General features: G+C 48.0%; 1 protein-coding gene across 2 annotated transcripts in view; it reads right to left on the bottom strand.

The window, feature by feature from the left end:
- Positions 1-6: 6 nt before the first annotated feature.
- The window catches only part of CRY2 (cryptochrome circadian regulator 2), a 31832-nt gene continuing 25020 nt past the window's right edge, over positions 7-6818 (bottom strand). For both annotated transcript variants that reach the window (XM_024748922.1, XM_024748921.1), the window contains one exon: positions 7-341. The gene's annotated coding sequence lies outside the window, so the exon portion shown is untranslated. The remainder of the gene's footprint in view (positions 342-6818) is intronic.

Here is a 6818-nt window from a genome sequence, read left to right on the forward strand (position 1 = left end):
TCCCACTCTAATATTCAGACAAGGCAGCTGGCTCACAGGGACAGGTCTGGGGTGAAAGTCACTGCCATGACCTCTAGCCTGGTGTCCAGAGGCTGAGGTAAGCTGCTACAGGTACTCCTCCAGCCCAGGCAGTGTTCGGAACCACGAGAGTGTAAACAGACACATGCACACGCAAACAGGCGGGCACTCCTTCCTCGGCACACGCGTGCACACACGCACGCACACACACACGCACACGCTTGCTCCATCTCTGGAGGTGATCAGCTGTTCTGCAGGTTGCACTCTGCTGGCACGGTGGCTGCTCGGGCACCCAGGCTTTGCTCAGAGTCACGGCACTGCAGCTGAAAGAGAAAAACAAGGGCAAAAGGGAGCGTTCAGGAGGCTCTCAGTTGCCCAGGGACACAGCTCCTCCAGCTGCTTCTCTGGGGAACTGGGAAGAGCCCAGAGCAAACTGAACGGGCCACGGTACCTGGGGACAAGGTTGTTGCTGGGATGCCAGCGGGTGCCCGAACACTGGCCCTCTGGGGTGCTGATGTGGACAAGCTGTCCCCCGCGGACCCTCTGGGCCTCCTCTGCCCCTTGCCTGAGAGCAGCAGAGGAGGGGGAGAAGGCCACGGACAGTCACCTGAGGCCTTGGGTAACACTTGCTCAGATATGACAAGGGCAGTTTCTGAATCAAGGCACAGCGGGCCGCTGCCAGAGATGGAGAATCAGATAAAAATGGCTGGAACAGAAGCCAGCCGGGACCAGTCATCTTGAAGGTGAAGGCAATGCCTGAGTTCACAATCAGCCGGTGAGCAAATTTCCACACAGAGATAAGAGAACCCTGGCACTGTGCTAGAAGACTGAGGGGCGGGGCGGGGAGAGGAGACGCAAGGATGACTCATTTTAAAGATTTATAACATCCTGAATCTGGGGCAGAGGGAAGAAAAGGCCTCATGTCTGATAACAGAGGACAGGGTAAGCCCATCATAATGCTGGGTTGCCTGCTGAAATAGGTCTAGTGTGTCTGAGAGAGTAAAGAGACATGCAGGGCTCCGTTAAAAGTCTGTACCTTTTAAATGACGGTCAGACAGATAATAACAAGGAGGCTTACTGAGCCTACTATGGGCCAGGCACTATACACTTGTGTTATGGCTGAACTGTGTCCCCCCAAATTCATACACTGAAGTCCTAACCCCCTCAGAATGTGACTGATTTTGGAGAGAAGGTCTTTAAAGAGGTAATTAAGTTAAAATAAGGTGCTTAGGGTGGGCCCTGATCCCAAATGACTGGCGTCCTTATAAGAAAAGATTAGGACACAGACACGCACAGAGGTGAGACCATGTGAAGACAAAGGGAGATGGCAGCAATCTACAGGCCAAGGAGAGAGGCCTCAAAAGAAACCAACCCTGCGGTCAACTTGATCTCAGACTTCTAGCCTCCAGAACTGTGAGAGAATAAATTTCTATTGTTTAAGTCACCCAGTCTGTGGCACTCTGTTGTGGGAACCCAAGCAGACTAATACAGCTTGCGATCCCATGAACCCTGAAGATATGGCTTCCAGTTGTACAGATGAGAAAACGGAAGCCAGAGAGGGTAAGTAAATTGCCCAAGACTAGAGCATTCAGAAGTGGCGGAGCCAAGACAGGAAACCGAGGTCTGTCTGATTCCAAAACCTGTATTTTTATCACTAAGTAATCTCTATATTATAGTATTGCTCGTTAAGACTTTTAGAGGATATAAAAAGAAATCAACATGATGGCATGAAGACTAATATCCAAGCAACATAAATGGAGGTTCAGACATTAACAGAAAAGGGGAAATGCTCTCAAGAGTCCAAGACACTGGAGTCAGGGATTCAAAATCAGTCTTCTGACACATGCGACCCTTTTCAGACAAATGTTAAATCTGAAGAAGATTTTAACTGGATGGTGATAATTTATCTAGAAGCTGGGAAAAATCAAGAGCAAACGTAGGAGTGGGTGGGTACCTGTAGGGGTCAGTACTGAGTGTCTCTTTAAAATATTTTCAACAATTTTTCCTTTAAGCTTGTACTATAATAACCTAGCCATATTTTTTCACTATGAATGAATATATTTGTTAAATGTAAAGTGTACATATGTTTATTGAAACATGCTGATTGTGATATCTATTTTATACATAGATCTCTCTCTCCCATATTGTTAAGCCAAAGAGATGACTATTCTTTTGAAACTGAAAATTTCAGGCTTGAAGAGTATACACAACAGGTCCTCCTACCTACTACTTCCATTTCTTGTATTTTCTCCACCTTCAGGAATGAGGGAAGATAAAGAGTGCTTTAAGATTCCTTAGAACAAGGGCTCTTACTCTGGGGATTCCTGGATCCTTAAGGGGTCCAAGGATAGGCTTAAGGGGCAGTCCACGAAGACCAGGAAGAGAAATGTGTACATTTCTCTGTGTGTGCAAAGACGTACAATTTTCTGGGAAGAGGCTCCATCCTTCATCAGACTCTTCAAAGCATGGGTAACCCAAAGAGGGTTTAAGAACTGATGCCTAAGCTTAGAAGATATGGGGGTGAGGAGCAGTCAGGCGGCTATAATAGTAACAACAATTCATTCGGACCTACGCTGACTTGGGTGTGGTCTAGGTATGGGGCAGACTCATGAAGGGAGGTGGCAGTGTCCTGGCCTCAGATAAGCCCCAGTGACCCACGACCCTCTATGATGGGTTCAAAACCCCAAACAGGGGGCTTCCCTTGTGGCGCAGTGGTTGAGAGTCCGCCTGCCGATGCAGGGTACGCGGGTTCGTGCCCCGGTCCGGGAAGATCCCACATGCCGCGGAGCGGCTGGGCCCGTGAGCCATGGCCGCTGAGCCTGCGCGTCCGGAGCCTGTGCTCCGCAACGGGAGAGGCCACAACAGTGAGAGACCTGAGTACTGCAAAAAAAAAAAAAAAAACCAAAAAAACAAAAAACAAACCCAAACAGAAAACCAAGGTTTGGAAGAACCAGCTTACCCTTGTCTACAAAGCTAGTCAGAGGCCTGTTCGACTAGTTACTCAAGTTGCTCCATCTGCAGATAATTAGATGGTCCCTGTGCTCTTGTTCTCAAGCTAGGGCGTAAGTCTGCAGAAAAAGGGGGCTGGGGAAATCAGATGAGGCCTTGCAGGAAAATGATGACAGCAGCACTAAAAGAAAGGGAAGAACAGCTAGGGGAGAGGCACTAGGGAAAAATCAACTCATAAAACATGCACTAAAAAAAAAATCAATCTCACGATTGTCCAACTCTTTCAACCTGTCATTAATACAAGAAGCAGAAGTGGCTGGAACGTAGAATAAGTTAACGAGCGCCTCCTTCAGTGTGCCGATGTCAGTTAGGACGGCCCCCCTGGGTACCTGTGCCCCCACACCCCCACACCCCTTCCCACCCACTGGATGCTAACAAGAAACCCAAATCTGCAAGTCCACCCTTCCTCAGCTCCCAGCCCAGGAGGGGTGTGTGGATACCGTGCACGCGTGAGCGTGTGTCAGCAGAGGAGACACGACGGCTCAAGGTCGGGAAGAAACTTTGTTTGGAGCCTGTAACCAGGTCTCAGAGGTCACCCCTCGCCACCACACGGGGTGAGTCACAGTGCCCAAGAGCTCGAGAGGGGCAGAGGGTTTGCTGCCAGCTCCCAGTTAGGAGCAGGGAAGGCCAGAGGTGCAGCTGGGCCCGGATGGGGTACAAAGCTGGGCTCTTAGCTCAGTCTCATTCCTCATGTCAACTACATGCCTGCCCTTCCTGCACCACAGAAATCACACGGCAAAGGGGAGGGGACGTCCATTAGTCGACAGCTTCTTAGTAAGTGCCAGGGAAAGTGTGAGGGGACACCAAGTCCCAACTAACTTCTTGTTTCAGGAACTGAGAGACAGAGAGGTGAGAAGAACCTGTGCGAAGGCCCCCGGGGCAGCGAGCAGCACGATGGGGTTTCTGACCACCACACGGCCTCCGCTTCCACTGGGCAGCATTTTGCAGATCGCCCAGTGCCTTTCACACACATTATTTCACGTGAGGAAGGATATACACGGAACAGATGTCAAAAAGACGATGAAGAGATTCCCGAAATCAGGTTTTCCTCAGCGAAGCCCCAGGGCTAACCGAGCTTGGGTGAACTTTGGCGGAGGAGGGGAAGAGGTGATCCTTGCCATGAACCCTTTATATTCAGTGGGCTTCTCTCAACAGATCACCATGTACCAGCAGAAGGACAAATGGATCACGCGAACTGTTAAAATAATTAGACCAATAAGAAAACTCTGTACACAATTGGAGCCTGCTGGAGTCCTGAGCAGTCAGCAGCTTTGGGGATTACGGGGAAGCAGCTGAAATGAGAGCTATTTGGCGCTGGCTTAGTTTTCAGTTTAGTGAACATTGTACGATAACCAAATACAGAACAGATACTGATGTGGGTTTGAGGTAAACACGGAACCGACGGATATCAGCGTATGTTTTCCCACAAGATCAGTTTACATCATTGTTTGGCGCAGGCCTGAGGCATTAGAAATAACAGAATCACAGAACTATAGAGGCTGGAGCTAAACATGGCCTCAAAATGTCCATGATGGAGCCTTCAGGCTGGTAAACAATGATTATTCACACTTCATAGCTAAAGCATCTCAGAAAGGTTATGAATCCTGCCCTAAGTCACAGAACTAAAACTGACAGAGAGGAGAGGGGGAAGGGTCAATACGACTGTATCAACACAGGCCCTGTGGCCCATCCAGCTCAGCGTGCTGGCCCTGACCCAAGTAGCAGGAACACGGTCAAGGACACCCTGAGAAGCACATGCAAAGGTGGTAAGTGATTCCCCTGCGTGGCGCATTTTACTCATTCAAAGGCTTTTCACATATGGTTTTTCATTTTCTTTCCCCAGTGTGTATGCTCGATGGGAGGGCAGGTGACAAGATGCTATTATCACTGTTTTACTGACGAGGATGCTCAACATCTTTAGGCCCAGGTGCTACCACCAGTACACAGAGAAGCACAAGTTTCACTAAGAAACACTCTTCTCTCAGGGTTTCCAAAGAACATGAGTATCTGTCCCGTCCTCTGACCTCCTGGTCCTCCCTTCCAATCAATCAGCCATGATTAAGGGCTAAACCTTGAGAATCAGTCCTTAAGATCCCAACAGGCTGATGGATATCTCCTGGACTACAAGGCAAGAGACCAGTGCTGACCTCTGCACCCTTGTAATGTCCACTTGGAATCACCACCACAGACTCTCAGCTGGCTCTCTCCTCCCACCATTTTTTCTTAGGTCCCAGCCCAATGCCTGGTTAATCTTCCAAAAATGCCAATTTGATCATTCACTCTCCTGTTCCAAAATGCTCCTTAGTTCCCAGAGAGTACACCAAGGACTCCATCTGCCTGACATTAAAGAGCCTCCACGATCAGACCCAACTGTAACCTTATGTTCTTCTAAAAAAGTAACAATAACAATAGCCATAATAATAATAATAGCTACCATTTTATTTATGAACTTATAAGGCAGGCACTGGGCTAAGTGCCCTGTATATCGTAGACAGTTATCGACCAGTACCTACACTTCCTAGCTAACAGAATCTGAATTTTGCTCAGTGGGTCATGGACGTGGCCCAGACAGTGATTCTCAAAGTACAGTCCCAGAACAGCAGCATCATCAAACTGCTGTGAACTTGTTAGAAATGCAAATTCTCAGGTCCCACCCCAGACCCACCGGATCCGAACCTCTGGGGGTGGGGCCCAGCCATCTGAGGCTTAACAAATCCTCTAGGGAATTCCACTGCTCACTCAGGTTGGAAATCAGTGGTCTAACCAATCCTGACAATCCACATCCCTATTTCCCAGCTTTGGGGAGGCTTTGTGACTCAGTTCTGGCTCACAAGGCCAACGTGAAAAGCTGGGGAAGGGGTATCCTGGGAAAGCTTTTATTTTCTTGATGGAAAAGGAAGAGAGGCATCCCCTGACAACCCTCATAATATAAAACTGCAACCTCCACTGTGCCCCAAGCTTTCTACCTTCTCACTCGACTTTATTTTTTCTTCATACCACTTAGGGCTTCTTGACACATGATGTATCTATCTGTTTACTGTCTGTCTCCTCCCACAAAGATGCACCCAAGAGGGAAGGGACGACTTTGTTGGTCTTGTTCACAACTATATCCAGTGCCTACAACGGTGTCTGGCAAATCGCGATCACTTGACATATGTTTATTGTATGAATGAGTGCAGCTGTCTCTGCGTTTCCTTCTCTTTCTTGCTTTGAACAAGGAGTTGATGGCTGAAGCTGTGGCAGCCACCTTGAGGCCAGGAAACAAGAGAATCTCAGAAAAACTGGCTCTGACACTGTTGAGCCACCAAACCAAAACTAGCAGCACCCAGCTCTGGGCCTTTTGTTCAGTAAGAAAACCAAATCCCTCTTTGTTTTAGACACAGTAGTCAGGTTTTCTGCAACTAGCAGCCCCACACATCCCTGACACATACATTTCATCATTTAATCCTTGCAACAAGAACCTAATTTTTGGTGAGGAAACTGAGTCTCAGAGCGGTTAAGTAATTTGTACAAGATCATGTAATCATTAAGCTGTTTTTCTTGTTGGAAATGCTCTCCTTGCTGTCTAAATCCAATTCATCTTTTGGGTCCCCTAGGGTAACCTTCTGTGTTGTACTCCCTGATCACTCTGGCCCACCAATAACTGTCTCGTGATAAGCTGGTAGAATCTGTATTACTTGTCTAGGAATTACAGGTTATTTGTCTTGTTTATCTAAGCAGACTATTTAACCCTTGTGGATGGGCATCGTATCACATTTTTTTTTTTTTTTTTTTTGGGTACGCGGGCCTCT

This window comes from Neophocaena asiaeorientalis, unplaced genomic scaffold (assembly GCF_003031525.2).
Source record: "Neophocaena asiaeorientalis asiaeorientalis breed wild unplaced genomic scaffold, Neophocaena_asiaeorientalis_V1.1 scaffold43, whole genome shotgun sequence".
In the NCBI taxonomy this organism is placed as follows: domain Eukaryota; kingdom Metazoa; phylum Chordata; class Mammalia; order Artiodactyla; family Phocoenidae; genus Neophocaena; species Neophocaena asiaeorientalis.